The sequence below is a fragment of the Pan troglodytes genome, chromosome 3 (assembly GCF_028858775.2).
Source record: "Pan troglodytes isolate AG18354 chromosome 3, NHGRI_mPanTro3-v2.0_pri, whole genome shotgun sequence".
Taxonomy (NCBI): Eukaryota; Metazoa; Chordata; class Mammalia; order Primates; family Hominidae; genus Pan; species Pan troglodytes.
Genome location: NC_072401.2, coordinates 89,574,505 through 89,592,848, shown reverse-complemented (window position 1 = coordinate 89,592,848; position 18,344 = coordinate 89,574,505). Strand labels below are relative to the sequence as shown.

The following is an 18,344-nucleotide window of genomic DNA, read 5'->3' as shown; positions in this document are numbered from 1 at the left end:
CTGAGACCACCTCAGCCTGGACTTTATTGTCCATATCACTATCAGCATTTTGGTCAAAACCATTTAACAAGTCTCCAGGAAGTTCCAAACTTTCCCACATCCTCCTGTCTTCTAAGCCCTCCAAGTCTCTAGGAAATTCCAAACTTTCCCACATTTTCCTGTCTTCTTCTGAGCCCTCCAAACTGTTCCAATCTCTGCCTGTTACCCAGTTCCAAAGTCGTTTCTGCATTTTTAGGTATCCTTATAGCAGCAACCCATTCTCTGTGGTATCAATTTACTGTATTAGTCCATTCTCATGCTGCTATGAAAAAATACCTGAGACTGAGTAGTTTATTTTTATTTTATTTATTTATTTATTTTGAGACACAGTTTCACTCTGTTGCCTAGGCTGGAGTGCAGTGGCATGATCTCAGCTCACTACAACCTCTGCCTCCCAGGTTCAAGCGATTCTTGTACCTCAGCCTCCCTAGTAGCTGGGATTACAGGTCCACACTAACACACCTGTCTATTTTTGTATTATTAGTAGAGATGGAGTTTCACCATGTTGGCCAATCTGATCTTGAACTCCTGACCTCAAGTGATCTGCCCACCTTGGCCTCCCAAAGTGCTTGGATTACAGGCTTGAGCCACTGTACCCAGCCAGAGACTGGGTAATTTATAAACGGAAGAGGTTTAATGGACTCACAGTTCTACAGGGCTGGAGAAGCCTCAGGAAGCTTACAATCATGACAGAAGGGGAAGCAAACATGTCCTTCTTCACATGGTATCAGGAAGGAGAAGTGCTGAGCAAAGAGGGGTGGGAAAGTGCCTTATAAAACCATCAGATCTCATGAGAACTTACCATCACAAGAACAGCATGAGGGTAACCGCCCGCATGATTCAATTACCTCCCACCAGGTCCTTCCCATGACACATGGGGATTATGGAAACTACAATTCAAGATGAGATTTGGGTAGGGACATAGCCAAACCATATCACTGCTCTACCGTTCTCTGTCAGCCTACAGGAGGCAAAGCAAGGCTGACAGAAGGATGCTCCTTCAGGAGGAAGCAGCAGTAAAAGCACTTTGAATCAAGATAAATGGGAAGCCACCCCAATAAACACATTTTAGATATTTTAGAAAAAGAAAGAAATACACACACGAATTGAAAATAACAATTGTTGGCAAGAATGTGGAGAGATTGGAACTCTTGTGCACTGTTGGTGGAATGTAAAATGGTGTAGCTACTGTGGAGAACAGTATGGTGCTTCCTCAAAAAACTAACCATAGAATTACCATACAATCCCACAATTCCACTTCTAGATATATACCCAAAAGAACTGAAAGCAGGGGCTCAGACAGATGTTTATACACCCATATACATAACAGCATTATTTACAACAGCCCAAAGTGGAAGCAACCCTAATGTTCATCAGCTGTTGAATGAATAAACAAAATGTGGTATACACAGAGAATGGAGGATTATGCAGCCTCAAAAAGGATGAAAATTCTGACTGCAGCATGAATGAACCTTGAAGACATTATGCTAAGAGAAATAAGGACAAATACTACATGATTCCACTTATATTAGGTACTGAGGGTAGTCAAATTCATAGAGACAGAAAGTAGAATGGTTGCCACTGAGGACAGGGTGGAGTGAAGAGTTGTTTAATGGGCAAGAAGTTTCAGTTTGGAAGATGAAAGAAGTTCTAGAGATGGATGGTAGTGATGGTTGCACAGCAATGAATATACTTAATGCCATAAAACAGTACACTTAAAAACTATTTGAGCCTGTAATCCCAGCACTTTGGGAGGCCGAGGCAGGTGGATCATGAGGTCAGGAGATCGAGACCATCCTGGCTAACATGGTGAAACCCCATCTCTACTAAAAATACAAAAAAAAAAAAAAAAAAAATAGCCAGGCGTGGCAGTGTGCTCCTGTAGTCCCAGCTGCTGGGGAGGCTGAGACAGGAGAATGGCGTGAACCTGGGAGGCGGAGCTTGCAGTGAGCGGAGATCGCGCCATTGCACTCCAGCCTGGGTGACAGAGCAAGACTCGGTCTCAAAAAAAAAAAAAAAATTTGAATGGTACATTTTTATATTATGAATATTTTACCACAGTAGAAGAAAATAAAACAACTCTACCCTCAGGTATTTGCATGTCTGCCTCCTACTTATTCTTCAGTTTTCTGCTTAAATAGCATGTCCTCAGGGAAGCCTCTCCTATTGCTCTATGTAATTTCCTTGTAGAACATATCACTGTCTGAAATTACCTTTTTTATACGTGCTATCATCTGTCTTCTCCATTGGAATATAAGCTTTTCGAGCATAAGATCTTTGCTTTATTCAAAGCTGTATCCTAACACTTCGTTTTTGTCACATGGTAGCTATTCAGTGAATACTTGCGGAACAGTGTACTGAGAAAAAAGAAAGGGCTCCACCTGGAGGTTGTATTAGTAAATGTACTTTGTGGGAATTTTAAATGTACAATACTCAAAAGTAAAAATCGAACTGAACATTTAACTTCAAAGCAGTATTAGCCGTGATAGTGGAGTGAGAAGTCATGAAGAAAAGTGTACAAGCACATCTGTGTAAAGTATTTCCCTTTTCACATCAACTCCCTGCTTAGGTTCCCAATTCCCAGGACCTCAGCAATTCCCGTATTTCCTTTCTATGTATCACCTGTTCATTTACCTACCGTCAATGGCTGCTTTGGTGCTACAATGCCAATATAGAGTGATTGGAAAAAGACTGCATGGCCCACAAGCCTAAGATATTCACTATCTGGCCTTTTACAGAAAAAGTTTACCAACCAACGACGCAGGTAAAGATAATAGACTAGAGATATTGTCTACTCTTCTCTGAGAACTTTCATGATAGTCATTCAAGTCAATCAAGAAATGTTTATTGGGATTGGAGACTATTATTCTAAGTAACTCAGGAATGGAAAACTGAACATTGCATGTGCGTACGTTCTCACTCGTAAGTAGGGGCTAAGCTATCAGGATGCAAAGGCTTAAGAATGACACAGTGGACTTTGGGGACTCAGGGGAAAAGGTGGGAAGGGGGTGAGGGATAAAAGATTGCAAATTGGGTTCAGTGTGTACTGCTTCGGTGATGGGTACATCAAAACTTCACAAATCACCACCAAAGAACTTACTCATGTAACCAAATACCACCTGTTCCCCAAACCTTAGGGAAATAAAAAATTAATTAAAAAACAAGAGAAATGTTTACTGAGTTCCTACTATGTTTCCAGCACTGCGTTAGTCACTGGGGATAGAACAGTGAATGAAATAGAAATCCCTGCTGTTACGAAGCTCACTTTCTAGACGGAGGAGGACAAATAATAAACAATAAACAAATAAATAATGTATGTTAGACGGTGAGAAGGGTTACAGACAGATGCATAGTAAGAAGTAATCAGGAAGGCAAAGAAAGGTTTTGCAATTTTAAACAGAGTGGTTGGGGTAGGCCTTGTTAAGAGGTTGACATTTGAGCAAATCTTTGAAGAAAGACTGAGAGGGAATGAAGAGACCATCTGGGAGGAAAGTATTTCAAGTAGAGGGAACGGAGGCAGGAACATGTCTAGCGTGCTAGAGAAACACCTGGGAGACCAGTGAGGATAGCAGAAACATCCTACTCGGGTTCTCACACTCGTGTGTGCCTTTTTTTTTTTTTTTAATTTTTACAAACATAGTCTTACTCTGTCAACCAGTCTGGAGTGCAGTGGCGTGATCATAGCTCACTGCAGCCTCAAACACCTGGGCTCAAGCAGTCCTTCCACTTCAGTCTCCTAAGTAGTTGGGACTACAGGAACATGCTGCTGTGCACTGCTAATATTTTATTTTTAGAGTCTGGGTCTATGTTGCCCAGGGTAGCCTTGAACTCCTGGCTTCAAGAGACCCCGCTGCCTCACCTTCCCAGAGTGCTGGGATTACAGGCGTGAGCCACCATGCTTAGTCCCATGCATCCATGCATTCTTTTTTTTTTGAGGCAGGGTCTCATTCTGTTGCCCAGGCTGGAGTGCTGTGGCGTGATCTTGGCTCACTGCAACCTCTACCTACTGGGTTCAAGCAATTCTCCCTCCTGAGCCTCCTGAGTAGCTGGGACTATAGGCACGCACCACCACACCTGGCTAATTTTTGTAATTTTTAGTAGAGACAGGGTTTCGCCATATTGGCCAGGCTGGTCTTGAACACCTGACCTCAAGTGATCTGCTCACCTCGGCCTCACAAAGTGCTGAGATTATAGACATGAGCCACCGCGCCTGGCCTCCATGCATTCTTGTTATGTGCAAATATTGACTGCTGGTTTAAGGTATCTTCCCCTTCCTGTAGGACAACATCCCAACCTTGCAGGGTATCCCTGCTCACACTATAATTAAGCCTTAGGCAGGCCAATTCACTGTTCTATCAAGCCAGCTGCTCTGTAAGATCTAGGTATATACTGAATTTTGAGAATATGAGACTTCTTTTACCATAATATATGCCCATGATCACAGACGATATTATATGGAATACTAAGGCAACAGATAAGGCATTCTGTAACTTCATAATAGTGGTATTAGTAGAAGCTCTGCAGGCAGGGAATAAAATGTAAAAAAAAAATTTTTTTTTTTGAGATGGAGTCTTGCTCTGTCACCCAGGCTAGAGTGCAGTGGCATGATCTTGGCTCACTGCAACCTCCACCTCCCGGGTTCAAGTGATTCTCCTGCCTCAGCCTCCCGAGTAGCTGGGATTACAGGTGCCCACCACCACGCCCAGCTAATTTTTGTATTTTTAGTAGAGGGGGGGTTTCGCCATTTTGGTCAGGCTGGTCTTGAACTCCTGACCTCAGGTGATCTGCCCTCCTTGGCCTCCCAAAGTGCTGGAATTACAGGCGTGAACCACTGCGCTTGGCCACAGTGCAAAATTTTATCCAGAATATGTAGCTATTCCTGAGAAGATAAAAGGTTGTTCCTTTTATGTTGGGAAAAGTTCACACAATCAGCTACTACTAGGTGGCCATCTGGTCACCCCGGACAATAGTGCCTTATCAGCGGCCTAGTGTTGACTTTGGCTGTTGGTCAACGGGACATTCAGCAGTAGGTATAGTTACAGCAGCCTTGGTGAGGGAAAACCATGTTATTAGCTCACACGTAGCTTCCTTCCATGCTGGCACAGTTTGCACACGGAGCCACTGAACAAGCACTGGGATACCTGGAGAAAGAGGCTTACTGACATTCACAAAATAGATCATCTTGATCATTTGATTTTTGAGAACCTCCACCATCGTGATACAATCTACTGGATATACACACGGCACAAAAATATTCCCACCCTCTGTGTCCATTCCAAAAGGTCCATGCATAGTCCATCTAATCACCAATTTTTCAATTAGTTTTTTTCAAGTCTCCAGCCAGCCAGCCAATCCAGTAGCCACGGCTCATAAGTCACTAGAGATCTTTGTGCCTTAAGCCATGAAGTAAACAGCCAGATATATCACTCAAGGTTCTGTCCACTGGGAGGATTTCCCTTCAGCACAGTCTTTAACAGTCACACCTAAGTGGGTTTAACAGTCTCGCCTAAGTGTAGTCGTCCCCTTCTTGTCAGTGTCAGCATCATTTTGAGATCCATAATGTGCAAGCTAGCCCCCATAACAAAGAAATACCCTGCCCAAAATGTCAGTGGGGCCAAGGTTGAGAGAAACACTGGTTTGAAGGAAGATTCATGATATTCATCGGTGGATGGAAGAGCTTTCAGTCTCCTAACTGACATAGGTCTGGGAATTAGGTACAACGCACAATCTGGCAACTCGAGTTAGGTTTCTGCCTAATGGACCTAGATTTTTTCTGCCTAGATGTCAAGCAGCATCTTAGGAAGCAGTGAATTAATGATTTTTCAGGACCCCATCATCCATTAGCCCTTGCCAGGGGGCACAGCAGATCAAAGCAGTTTGATTACTATTCCATCTCTGTGGTTTACTGTGGTAGTTGCACCATGTTGTCCCTAACAGTGAAGCTACTACCTGGCCTTTGACATGCCAGGACCCCATTATTCTCACTGAAATGAAAGCACACATTTTCACTGCAGCCTTGTCCAGCAACAGCTGTGACCTACAGTGCTCCTTGAGGATGCTAGTCCCTGACTCACTAGTGCATTTCCTTATGTCTTAGTGAAAGGAGAGTTTTTTGAATCCTCCCAGAAGAGTCAAGTTAGTAAATGGCTGAGGAGATTGAACATAATGGACCGACTCCTATTTCCTTGAATTTTGTAACTCTTTGTCTATAATATGTTAGGAAATTTCTGGCATTTCAACCTCATTAACTCCAAACTATCATTGAGTCCAGGATTTCATTGGCTAACCTTTTCAGACTGTTAGGACCATCCCCAGTACTCCAGCCAACATGCTATATTCTAAATCCTGGGGGAGTACACTCAGGTCAATTAATTTGGCTTGAATATTATACTTTATCCCCATTGGTCTAACACCCTTATAATTTACACTCTCAGCTCTTCCCCAGTCTGCTTCTGATATCTGGCAAAGTCATGCAACTCTCTCTTTTTTTTTTTCCAAATTTTTTTTAAGACCGTCTCATTCTGTCACCGAGGCTGGAGTGCAGTGACATAATTATGGCTCACTGAAACCTCAACGTCCTGGGCTCAAGTGATCCTTCTGCCTCAGCCTCCCATATAGCTGGGACTACAGGTGTGCACCACGTTGCATGGCTAATAATTTTTTAAATTTTTTTAGGCCAGACATTGTGGCTCTCGCCTATAATCCCAACACTTTGGGAGGCCAAGGCAGGAGAATCACTTGAGCCCAGGAGTTGAGTTCAGTCTAGGCAACATAGCAAGACCTAATCTCTACAAAAACAAACAAGCAAACAAACAAAAACAGATTTGAGTGCGGTGGCATGTACCTCTGGTCCCAGCTACTTGGGAGGCTGAGATGGGAGAATCGTTACAGAAAAACTTTTTTTGTAGAGATGGGATCTTTGTTGCCCAAGCTGGTCTTGAACTCCTGGGCTCAAGTGATCCTCCTGCCTCAGCCTACAGAAGTGCCAGGATTACAGGCAGGACCCACCACACCTGGCTCAACTCTCTTAGTATATAGATTCTGTCTTCTCCTAGAGAAGACCTGCACTGCTGTCTCTGGCATATTGTTCCAGTTATCTATCCCTACCTAACAAACCACTCTAAAACTTAAAGGCTTAAAACAATTTGTCATGTGTCTCATTGTTCTGATTGGACTGGATTTGAGAGAGAATGGGGGAGGGATTGGAGAAGTGAGTATCTTTTGAAGAGTTTTGTTGTAAAAGAGAACAAAACGATAGAGCAGTAGTTGGAAGATGTGGAATCAAGAGGAATATTTTTGAGGATGGGGGAAATAGATAACAGTGGGCTAGTGGTGGTAATCCCAGCACTTTGGGAAGCTGAGGCGGGTGCACTGCTGGAGCCCAACAGTTAGAGACCAGCCTGGGCAACATAGCAAGACCTTGTCTACAAAAAATACAGAAATTAGCCAGGCATGGTGGTGTGCGCCTATAGTCCCAGTTACTTAGGAGGCTGAGGTAGGAGGACCACTTGAGCCCAGGAGTTCAAGGCTTCAGTAAGCTATGATTGCACCACTGCACTCTAACCTGGGCAACAGAATGAGACTCTGTCTCAAAAAAAAAAAAAAAAAAAAAAAAAAAGGCCGGGCGTGGTGGCTCATGGCTTTAATCCCAGCACTTTGGGAGGCTGAAGTGGGCACAGATCACAAGGTCAGGAGATCAAGACCATCCTTGCCAACATGGTGAAACCCCATCTCTACTAAAATACAAAAAATTAGCTGGGCACGGTGGCAGGTGCCTATAGTCCCAGCTACTCCGGAGGCTGAGGCAGGGGAATCGCTTGAACCCGGGAGGCGGAGGGTGCAGTGAGCTAAGATCGCACCACTGCACTCTAGCCTGGCGACAGAGCAAGACTCTGTCTCAAAAACAAGCAAACAAAAAGAAATATAGCATGTTTATACTGTGGGGAAACAAATCAGTGGAGAGGAATATATATATATATTCACACACACATATATACATATATATATTCACTCACACATATATACATATGTGTGTGTGTATATATATATATATATATATATATATATATATATATATATATACAACGATATAGAAGAGAAAGGGGAAAAGTGCTGTTATTGAGTTAGGAAAAAGGGGATGAGACTTCATGCAAAGTAGAGACATTGCCTTAGGCCTTAGTAACATGGACAGTTCCTCTAGGGTAGGGTGATAGGAGAGAAGGCAGCAGATGCAGGTGGGTGGGCAGATACGGTGAACAGAATCTGAAGTTCTCTTGCTTACTTCAGTTTTCTCAGTCAAGTAGGACATAAGGTTATCATCTGAGAATGACTATGGGAGGGGAAAGATGAAAATGTTTCAGTGTTGAAATAGGAAACAGAAGAGTGAATGGGCTAAGGAAGTACAGTATGAGTTGTCAGACATTACTGAGGGTCCCGGCATTGAGATTCTTGATCAAGAATTTAAAATCAGATAATTACAGGTCTTTGTGGCTCAAGCCAGTAATCCCAACAGTTTGAAAGGCTAAAGTGGGAAGATTGCTTGAGCCCAGGAGTTTGAGACCAGCCTGGGCAATACAGTGAGACCCCGTCCCTACAAAGAATTTTTAAAAATTAGCTGGGTGCGGTGGCATTCATTGGTAGTCCCAGCTACTCAGGAGGCTGAGGTGGGAAGATCATTTGGGCCCCAGAGTTCAAAGGCTGAAGTGGGCTAAGATCTCGCCACTGCACTCTCCAGCCTGGGTAACAGGGCAAAACCCTGTCTCAAAAAAAATAAAAATTCAAACACAAAATCAAATAATTTATTATTGTTATGTGTTTTTCTCCACCCACGTTCAACTGCAGGGGTACAGGCACAGAGCAGGGGAGACAGGAATTTAACTAGGGTTTGTGGTTTTGCCAAGCGAGTGACAAAGCAAAAGGGGAGCAGAGGAGCTGAGGGCGTTTGCAAGGATGTAATTATAATGATCATGGAATTTCGGCAGGTATGGTGACTAAAGAAAGCAGTGAGGGGTGAGGCACAGTGAAATACTGGTGTAATTAATGGGTTTTAGGCCCTGGTGGAGCAAGGTCAAAGGTTTGCCGGAGTTGGGTTACTAGAGGGGTTTAGGTGGAAATATAGACTATGCTTACAAGTTCTATGGCATGACCTGCAAGTACATAGGTCATGCAGGGTGGAGAACAAGATCACTGAAGGAGAGAAGTTCAAGGTAGTCAGAGGCCAGAGTGCTGGGGAGATCGTTTTCGGAGATACTGAATTCACCAAGAATTCAGACAGAAGTAGTGTCACAGAGAGTGACAGTACCAGGGGCTACAATTACTGATACAGGCGGGAGATGCTTCTGAAATCTGAAGATGGCAGCAACCATGCAGGGGTAGTCAGTGTTAAAGTGTAATGACATGAAATTCAAAGCTGAGATCTTCTGGGGAAAGTTATTAGATGATCCACTTTGGGATGTTCATGTTTTTTGGTAGTCGCTCATCTCAGAATAAGCAATATCAGAAAGTGAAATTTTAATCACAAGAGGGCGCCAGAGTCCAGCAAATGATTACTTTTGGTTTTCACCTAAAGCTAGGGCAATCATACTTTTGAGAGAGGAAGAGGCCACTACTAATAATTATTTGGGGGCGGTATGTGTAAATTGGGACATAGGCTCACACCTTCTCCTACACTATGTAAGCATGGGCAATTTAAGAATGAACTAGCTGTGCACCAAAAGCTCTAATTCCCATAAATCACTCGAAATGCTTTTGACTGCAATCAGGTAAGACAAAAATGGCCAAACTTGATTTTTTCTGGAAGAGAGGATTGAGAAAGACTCCCCCCTCTGGCCCACATCTCTAGTTCTATTTATTGCTTATCCCGTTTTTCCCTTTAGTGCAGTACCGGTTTGACTGTATCTTCAAGTTAAGAGAATTGCTGTATTCCCCAAAATATCTTGGTCATTTGAAAGTAAAGAGTTCTCGGCCGGGCACAGTGGCTCACGCCTGTAATCCCAGCACTTCAGAAGGCAAAGGTGGGCGGATCACGTGGTCAGGAGATCGAGCCCATCCTGGCTAACACAGTGAAACCCCGTCTCTACTTAAAATACAAAAAAATTACCCAGGTGTGGTGGTGTACTCCTGTAGTCCCAGCTACTCAGGTGTCTGAGGCAGAAGAATCACTTGAACCTGGGAGGCGGAGGTTGCAGTGAGCGGAGATCGCGCCATTGCACTCCAGCCTGGACAACAGAGTGAGACTCCATCTCAAAAAGAAAATTAAAACGAAAACACGATGATGGAAGTAACAGACACTGGGGTTTCCAAAAGTGGGGGGGCAGGGGTTGAACAATTACCTATCAGGCACAATGTTCACTATTTGGACATTGGGTACACTAGAAGCTCAATCCCCACCAGTATGCAATCTGCTTATGTAACAAACAAGCACGTGCAACCCTGAATCTAAAATAAAATAATTTTTAAAATACACAATGAAAGTGGCTTTTGTTAAGCCCCCTGTTTAGCACATCCTCTCCTTAATTAGCCAAACTACGCTCTCTTCTTCTTTTACATATATATATTTTTTATTTTTTATTTTTTTAGGGACCAGGCCTCTCTGTGTTGCCCAAGCAAGAGTGCAGTGGTTAATCCCTGGTGCAGTCACAGGGCACTACAGCCTCGAGTTCCTGGCCCCAAGAAATCCTCTCACCTCATTCTCCTGAGTAGCTGGGAATACAGGAGCAGAACATGGCATCTGCGCCTCTTCTTAACAAATGCAAATAAAATCAACTCTGGCTTCTGTTATTCCTTGAAAAAAATGTATGTATGGGTCAGGTGTGGTGGCTTATGCCTGTCATTCCAGCATTTTGGGAAGAAGCTAGGAGTTCGAGACCAGTGTGGGCAACAAAGCAAGACTGTCTCTATAAAATATTAGCCAGTTAATGGTGGCAAGTGCCTATATTCCCAGGTACTCAGGGGCTGAGGTGGGAGAATTGCTTGAACCTAGGAGTTTGAGGCTGCAGTGAGCTATGATTGTACCACTGCACTCCAGCCTGGGCAACAGAGCAAGATCCCATCTCTTAGGAAAAAAAAAAAAAAAAGAAAAAGTATGTATTTATAGCTACCGGCACACTTTTAACCATATGGGGCTTATTTCTACCATTCTTTTTGCTTTAGAACAACATCCTTCATCCTCACTGAATGGGATGAATGTAAATAGGACCTCAGGAAAATAAGGCAAAGGTAAGGCTGCTGGGGAGAGCATTTCAAAATAAACTACAAATAGATTTTACAATTTATTTTACTCTCCTTCAATGAACACAAAAATATTGCATTACTAGCCAGGCACAATGGTGCCTGCCTGCAGTCCCAGCCACTGGAGGCTGAGGCGGGAAGGTTGCTTGAGCTCAGGAGTTCCAGTCCAGCTTAGGCAACATAGAGAGGCACTGTCTTAAACGTATATATGTATATGTGTGTGTGTGTGTGTGTGTGTGTGTGTGTGTGTGTAGGATTACTTACATTACTGACATCTTTAACCTAATTATATCTAATTCAATCAAAACATATTTTATTACCAACTTATATATGCATGAGCATTCTACACCTGTAGGAATACCCACAAGGTAATAGTCTTATACAGGATGCTTAGGGTGTTTTGTTTTGTTTTGTTTTATAAGACACATCTTTAAGATGCATTCAAAGAGTGATCTACCACTAGGGTACAAAAGCAAAAAACGTATTCAGTCAAAAATAACTGACAACTGGGGAAAATGGTGAATAGCAGAGAAGATTCTGTTTATTAGTTTTATCTTTAGGTTATCTTTGGCAAAGGAAAAGCACAGTATATTGCTACTACCACGTAGCTTGAATCTAAAACTTATCATTACTTATTATTTTATATAAGATTGCCAACACCAACACAACCCCTGCTAATCAAAATGAAAAAAAAATTTTCTTTCACTTAAAATTTTTAGTTTTTACTTATAGAAAGAGGTATGAACTTTGTTTTTTTTGTTTTGTGTTTTGTTTTTTTTGAGACGGAGTCTTGCTCTCACCCAGCCAGGCTGGAGTGCAGTGGCATGACATCAGCTCACTGTAACCTCCGGCTCCCAGGTTCAAGCGATTCTTCTGCCTCCTGAGTAGCTGGGATTACAGGCGCTCACCACCACGCCTGGATAATTTTTGTATTTTAGTAGAGATGGGATTTCAGCACGTTGGCCAGGGTGGTCTCAAACTCCTGACCTCAGGTGATCCATCTGCCTCAGCCTCTGAAAGTGCTGGGATTATAAGTGTGAGCCACCGCATCCAGCCTGAATTTTGTTTTTATTTATTTTTGTTTTTTTGGTGTTTTTTTTTGTTTTTTTGGGTTTTTTTTTTGAGATGGAGTCTCGCTCTGTCGCCCAGGCTGGAGTGCAGTGGTGCAATCTCTGCTCACTGCAAGCTCTGCCTCCCTGGTTCAAGTGATTCTTGTGCCTCAGGCTCCTGAGTAGCTAGAATTGTAGGTGTGTGCCACCACACTCGGCTAATTTTTGTATTTTTAGTAGAGACAGGGTTTTGCCATGTTGGCCAGGCTGGTATTGAACTGACCTCAGGTGATCCGACTGCCTCGGCCTCCCAAAGTGCTGAGATTATAGGCTTAAACCACTGCACCTGGCCAAGGTATGAACTGTTTTGTTTTGTTTTTTTTGAGACAGTCTTGCTCTGTCACCCAGGCTGGAGTGCAGTGGTGTGATCTCGCCTCACTGTAACCTCCTCCTCCCAGGTTAATTGGTTAAGACCAATTTTGTCAGTCCAATTTCAAATGTTATAATTAAATAAGTAATTTAGGCTTTTGATTTAAAGTTGCAATACCACAAGTTTGGAGAAAATAGTAGGACACTTGAAATAAGTAAGGTTGGCCATATTTATGGTTTCAATTTATTTGCTTTGTCTGGGTTGCTTGAGCACTTGGGAAAGTTCAGTTTTTTAAATTAAAAAATGGAAGTACCTTGGTATGCAGAAAAAATTAACAGAGCAGATCTGTTTGAGGCTGCTATCCCTAGAAAGCCCTGCTTTTGAGCTTGATTCTTAGGGAGCATCTGGAAGTTGCTTCACAGTGTCCCTAGTCATCAGTTAACTGATAAGGGTGGGTCACACACTTGCTTTCTTTCCTTCTGAGACTCTGTAATTTTGGTTTCAGAGTGTATCTACCCGACCAGCCCTCCTAAAAACCTTGGGCCCTAAGTCTCTAGTAGAGTTCCCTGGGCCAAAGTATTGCACAAATGTTGCATTTTCATTGCTAGGGGAAGTGTGTGCTCTGTGTGACCCTTCATGGGAAGGCGAGAGCTTCAGGAAGCTTGCACATGGATTTCTCCGACTCTCCCTATAGCTTTCCCTTATTATCCAGCTATGTATCCTTGCAACATTGTTGTAATAGTAATAAATCTTAGCTATGAGTAGAATGATTATATATACTGAATTATGTAAATTGTTTCGGTGAATCTCTGAACATGGAGGTGGTCTAGGGCAATCCCAATGACACTCTAAAGAACTGGATGTTTTAAACTTCCAAGTACAGTTTAAAGTATTTGGAAATGTTTAATGAACTAAGATTGTAAATTAGACCAAACCATTATTGAGAGATTCCTTGGAAGTGAATACTGAAATTTGCTACACCTACTGATAGAGCAACAGTATTTGTAAACTGAATTTACAGCCCTAAGAAAAAGCAGAGTCTTAAATTTACAACTTTAGTTATCTTATATTGATTTCTAAAATTCACATGAACATTTGAATAGACTTTTCAGCCAACAAAAATATCCTTCATTGTGCCCTGACAGGGATATTGAAAAAAACAAAATGAGGTTGGGTGCGGTGGCTATGCCTGTAATTCCAGCACTTTGGGAGGCTCAGGTGGGAGGACTGTTTGAGCTCAGGAGTTCGAGACTAGCCTGCATAACATAGTGGGACCTCGTCTCTACTAAAAATAAAAAAATTAGGCAGGTATACTGGGGCATGCCTATAGTCTCACCTACTAGAGAGGCTGAGGCAGGAGGACTGCTTGAATGCAGGAGTTCGAGGCTGCAGTGAACTGAGATTATGCCACTGCACTCCAGCTCTGGGTGACACAGCAAGACTCTGTCTCAAGAGAAGAAAAAGAAAAATATCCCTCGAGGAGATCAAAAAAGCTCAAATTTAATATATCTCATCACCCAATAGCAGATTTCTTGTCCTCGAACAGAAAGACTTCTTTTCCAGTTGTCCACAGTTTCATATCACTAAGATTTCAGTTAAAAAGAAGGAGACTAGGATGTAGACCTGGTGATGCCACGTCACAGGAAACCATATTATACCACTTTACAGAGTCTGCCTCTGATGATAATGTTAAAATGTTATTAAAAGAAAATCAGTAAGTAGGAAGTCCAATTGAACTCATGTAACAGCTGGTAACTCTGTAGTGTTAAAAGCCCAGAAAAAGTTAATAAAAGCTCGTCTTTCTAGTCTTTTAATATTCTTTAATGTTCTAGAGATTTCTCCATTGGATTATGAAGAGTGCGGCAGGGGTCTCAAGTAAAGCAGTAAATACTTGTTATGCATAAAAATGCACTGCTTTGAGACTGGGCGCAGTGGTTCACGCTTGTAATCCTAGCACTTCGGGAGGCCAAGGTGGGTGGATCACCTGAGGTCAGGAGTTGGAAAGCAGCCTGGCCAACATGGTGAAACCCCGTCTCTACTGAAAATACGCAAATTACCTGGGCTGTGGTGGTGAGAGATGAAGCTGGCTGGGCTTCTGGGTCGGGTGGGGACTTGGGGAACTTTTCTGTTAGCTAAAGGATTGTAAATGCACCAATCAGCGCTCTGTGTCTAGCTAAAGTTTTGTAAATGCACCAATCTATGGGACTATTGGGTTTGTTGTTTCAAGAATAAATGTTAAGAGCTCAAAGGAAGACGAGACCACTGTGGGCTAGAGTGGTAGTGAAGAAACACTTCATGGAGAAGGTGGGCCTGGATCTAGGTATTAAAATTAATACATTGGATTTAAAAATATGACAACGAGGAACGGCATGAGTAGCAAGAGTGTGAACGAAGGATGGAAGTGAGAAAATAAGAGGCATGATTATGAGATGCCTAGCTGTCTTAGAAAAGAAGAGTGGGGAGTGTTGTATGAAAGGACAGAAAGTTAACACTTCTCTTGACAAGGATGGAAGAGGCCCTCGGGCCTGACAACAAGCACACAGTTAAGGCATTGCCACCTACTTCATGGCATCCAACTATCATTTTTATTTTATTTTTTTCAATGAAACAACTACAAAAAAATTTTTTTAAAAAGAAGAAAAAGAATGGAAAAAGGCTGTGTAGTATCAGGATGTGGTGGCCGTGCTTCTAAGGGTCAGGAGTTTGGACTTGATTCATTTATTTTTTTAAGACAGGGTCTTTCTGTATTGCCCAGGCTGGTGTTGAACTCCTGGCTTCAAGCAAAGCTCCCACCTTGGCCTCCCAAAATGCTGGGATTACAGGACACCGCGCCTGGCCAGGACTTGATTCTTTCAGTTGGGAGAAGAACTAGCAGATTTTCAACAGGCAACAATATGAAGAAAGAGTTTGATAGTTCTAGAATAAAGATTATACTGGAGACAGGGTACAGGACAGTTTAGATTGGATTAGAGAACGAAGTATTGTTAGCAGAGACTAGCTTGGAAGACAGCCCAGATATAAAATGATAAATGGTGGCTGGGTGTGGTGGCTCACGCCTGTAATTCCAGCACTTTGGGAGGCCGAGGCAGGCGGATCATGAGGTCAAGAGATCGAGACCATCCTGGCCAACACGGGGAAACCCCATCTCTACTAAAAATACAAAAATTAGTCGGGTGTGGTGGCGTGCACCTGTAGTCCCAGCTACTCTGGGGGTTGATGCAGGAGAATTGCTTGAGCCCGGGAGGCAGAGGTTGCAGTGAGCCGAGATCGCGCCACTGCACTCCCGCCTGGGCGACAGAGCAAGACTCCGTCTCAAAAATAAATAAATAAATAAAAGATAAAATGATAAAGGGCTAAGATAAAGTAAAGTTAGAGGTTATGGAGAGAGACAGATTCCTCAAACATTGTAAAGGAAGAACTGATGGGACTGGTGACCACATGCAAAGGATAAGAGTAACTTTATGAAAGTGGAACGGAATGGTAAGTTTTCAGAATAAAGTGTACATCTATGGGTCATTTATATTATAGTTTTTATTTTTAATGCCAAGTTAGTTGGAGTCTGTGTGTATATAGAAAGGTAGTGTGAAAAGAAAAGTTTAGATCCCTACTTTTTCAGAGAAAACAACTTTCAAAACATAATTCAAAACATAATCGGAACACATATCTTAGAGGTTTAATGCTATGCATTTTAAGATTAAGATTAAGACTGTCCTGAGACTTGGAAGAGCAATCTGCTGGTGTGTTTGGAAGACTTTTCAATGATTTTGTAGGGAAAAGCCCAAGTACTAACATCTTTAGTGATTTCACCACACTGTGAAGTTCTCTGCCAGTGGAATTTGAAGGAAATAAAACTACAGGAATTCATTAGACATTTCCTAGTGTGCCCCTGTTGGTAGACGTGCTTCAGGAAAAGGTGAACAGCTCCTAGCCAAAGAGGAAGCAGCTTTCAGAAAACAAAGCCAAGAATAAGAATTGGCAGTACTCTCAAGACACTGAGCAACTTGTTCAAGACAGTCTGGTCTTCCTGTTTTGTGGGATTTGCAAACATATTTTGCACTTAAATGGCAAATCTTTTGACAGCATAGGATTTTAGTTTCAAGTATATTTTTATACAAGTATATTTTATACACCTACTCTAATAATGAAATTCAAATATTCCCATCCTAATCCCCACTGCCTCCAAAACAATACAATTAATCCTTCTCTGATGGAGAGAATGACAAATTCCCTTCTGCCAAAAGCAACCAGTCTTCTTATTCCTTTAAAACATTGTCAACTATCTCCCTTTATTTTAAGGCAAAAGAACAAATAAAATAAAATGAAGCTTTCTTGCATTACCAAGTAAGGCTAACTGATCTAGGATCTAAAATATACTGAAGATGTGCAAAACTTGTGCATACACTTGGAATTATTGGCAACTGTGAGTGAGTATTTTATGCCTATGCTCTTGGTTATATTGAATATCTATAGCAAAGTTATTCTCCATGTCCAAATGGGACCTTAAACATATATCATCAATATTATATGCTCTGCAGCAGACAACTGCCTGGCTTGAATTCTTTTTTGTTTGTTTGTTTGTTTGAGATGGAGTCTTGCTCTGTCACCAGGCTGGAGTGCAGTGGCACGATCTCGGCTCACTGCAACCTGTACCTCCCAGGTTCAAGCGACTCTCCTGCCTCAGCCTCCCGAGTAGCTGGGACTACAGGCGCCTGTCACCACGCCTGGCTAATTTTTTGTATTTTTACTAGAGACGGGGTTTCACCATGTTGGCCGGGATATTCTCGATCTCTTGACCCCGTGATCTGCCCGCCTCAGCCTCCCAAAGAGCTGGGATTACAGGCGTGAGCCACCAAGCCCGGCCGGCTTGAATTCTTTACAGCTGAGGTGTGTTAGGTCTTTGCAAAGCAAACAAAATTATTTCCTACTTGAAGAAAAGAAAACTAGAGAAACGGAAGAGGAAAGAGAAAGTTTGCAAAGTGATCAAAAAGGAATAATTATATTTAAAGAGTTACCTTTTCATTTAAAGTTTGGAGCTGGCATACCTTTGGTCCAGCTGTGGCTTTAAGATTTTCTTGTACAAAAGTAGAGAGTAAGTATTTCAGGGTAATCTGTAAAAAAAAAAATCTTGTGCCACTGCAATAATTTTATTCTGATAATATCAGAAAAATTTAGTTGCCCTTTTGCTTTCTCATGTTTAAGGAAAGTCTTAAACATGAGTTTAAGTTTCTTTCTTTTTTTTTTTTTTTGAAACTGAGTTTTGCTTTTGTCACCCAGGCTGGAGTGCAATGGCACGATCTCAGCTCACTGCAACCTCTGCCTCCCGGGTTCAAGCGATTCTCCTGCCTCAGCCTCCCAAGTAGCTGGGATTACAGGCACCCACCACCACGCCCAGCTAATTTTTGTATTTTTAGTAGGGACAGGGTTTCACCATGTTGGCCATGCTAGTCTCGAACTCGTGGCCTCAGGTAACCCAAAGTGCGGGGATTACAGGCATGAGCCACCGCGCCTGGCCTGAGTTTAAGTTTCTTAGGCAAAGCTCTCCAGTTATATTTAAGCTCCAATATTCGAACATTCTAATTAAACCTCTTTGAAGAAATAGTTCTACATGTTGTTAACTATGGAAACCAGCCATGACTGTCAGTTTGCTGCGGCCCTGG

General features: G+C 42.4%; 1 protein-coding gene and 1 non-coding gene across 9 annotated transcripts in view; both read left to right on the top strand.

Annotated features, from left to right (window-relative positions):
• Nucleotides 1–18,344, top strand: part of ABCG2 (ATP binding cassette subfamily G member 2) — a 142,983-nt gene that overhangs the window by 10,170 nt on the left and 114,469 nt on the right. The window lies entirely within an intron of this gene.
• LOC112209120 (U6atac minor spliceosomal RNA) lies at nucleotides 15,150–15,275 on the top strand. The gene has a single exon (XR_002943787.1). It is a non-coding gene; the product is annotated as a U6atac minor spliceosomal RNA (small nuclear RNA).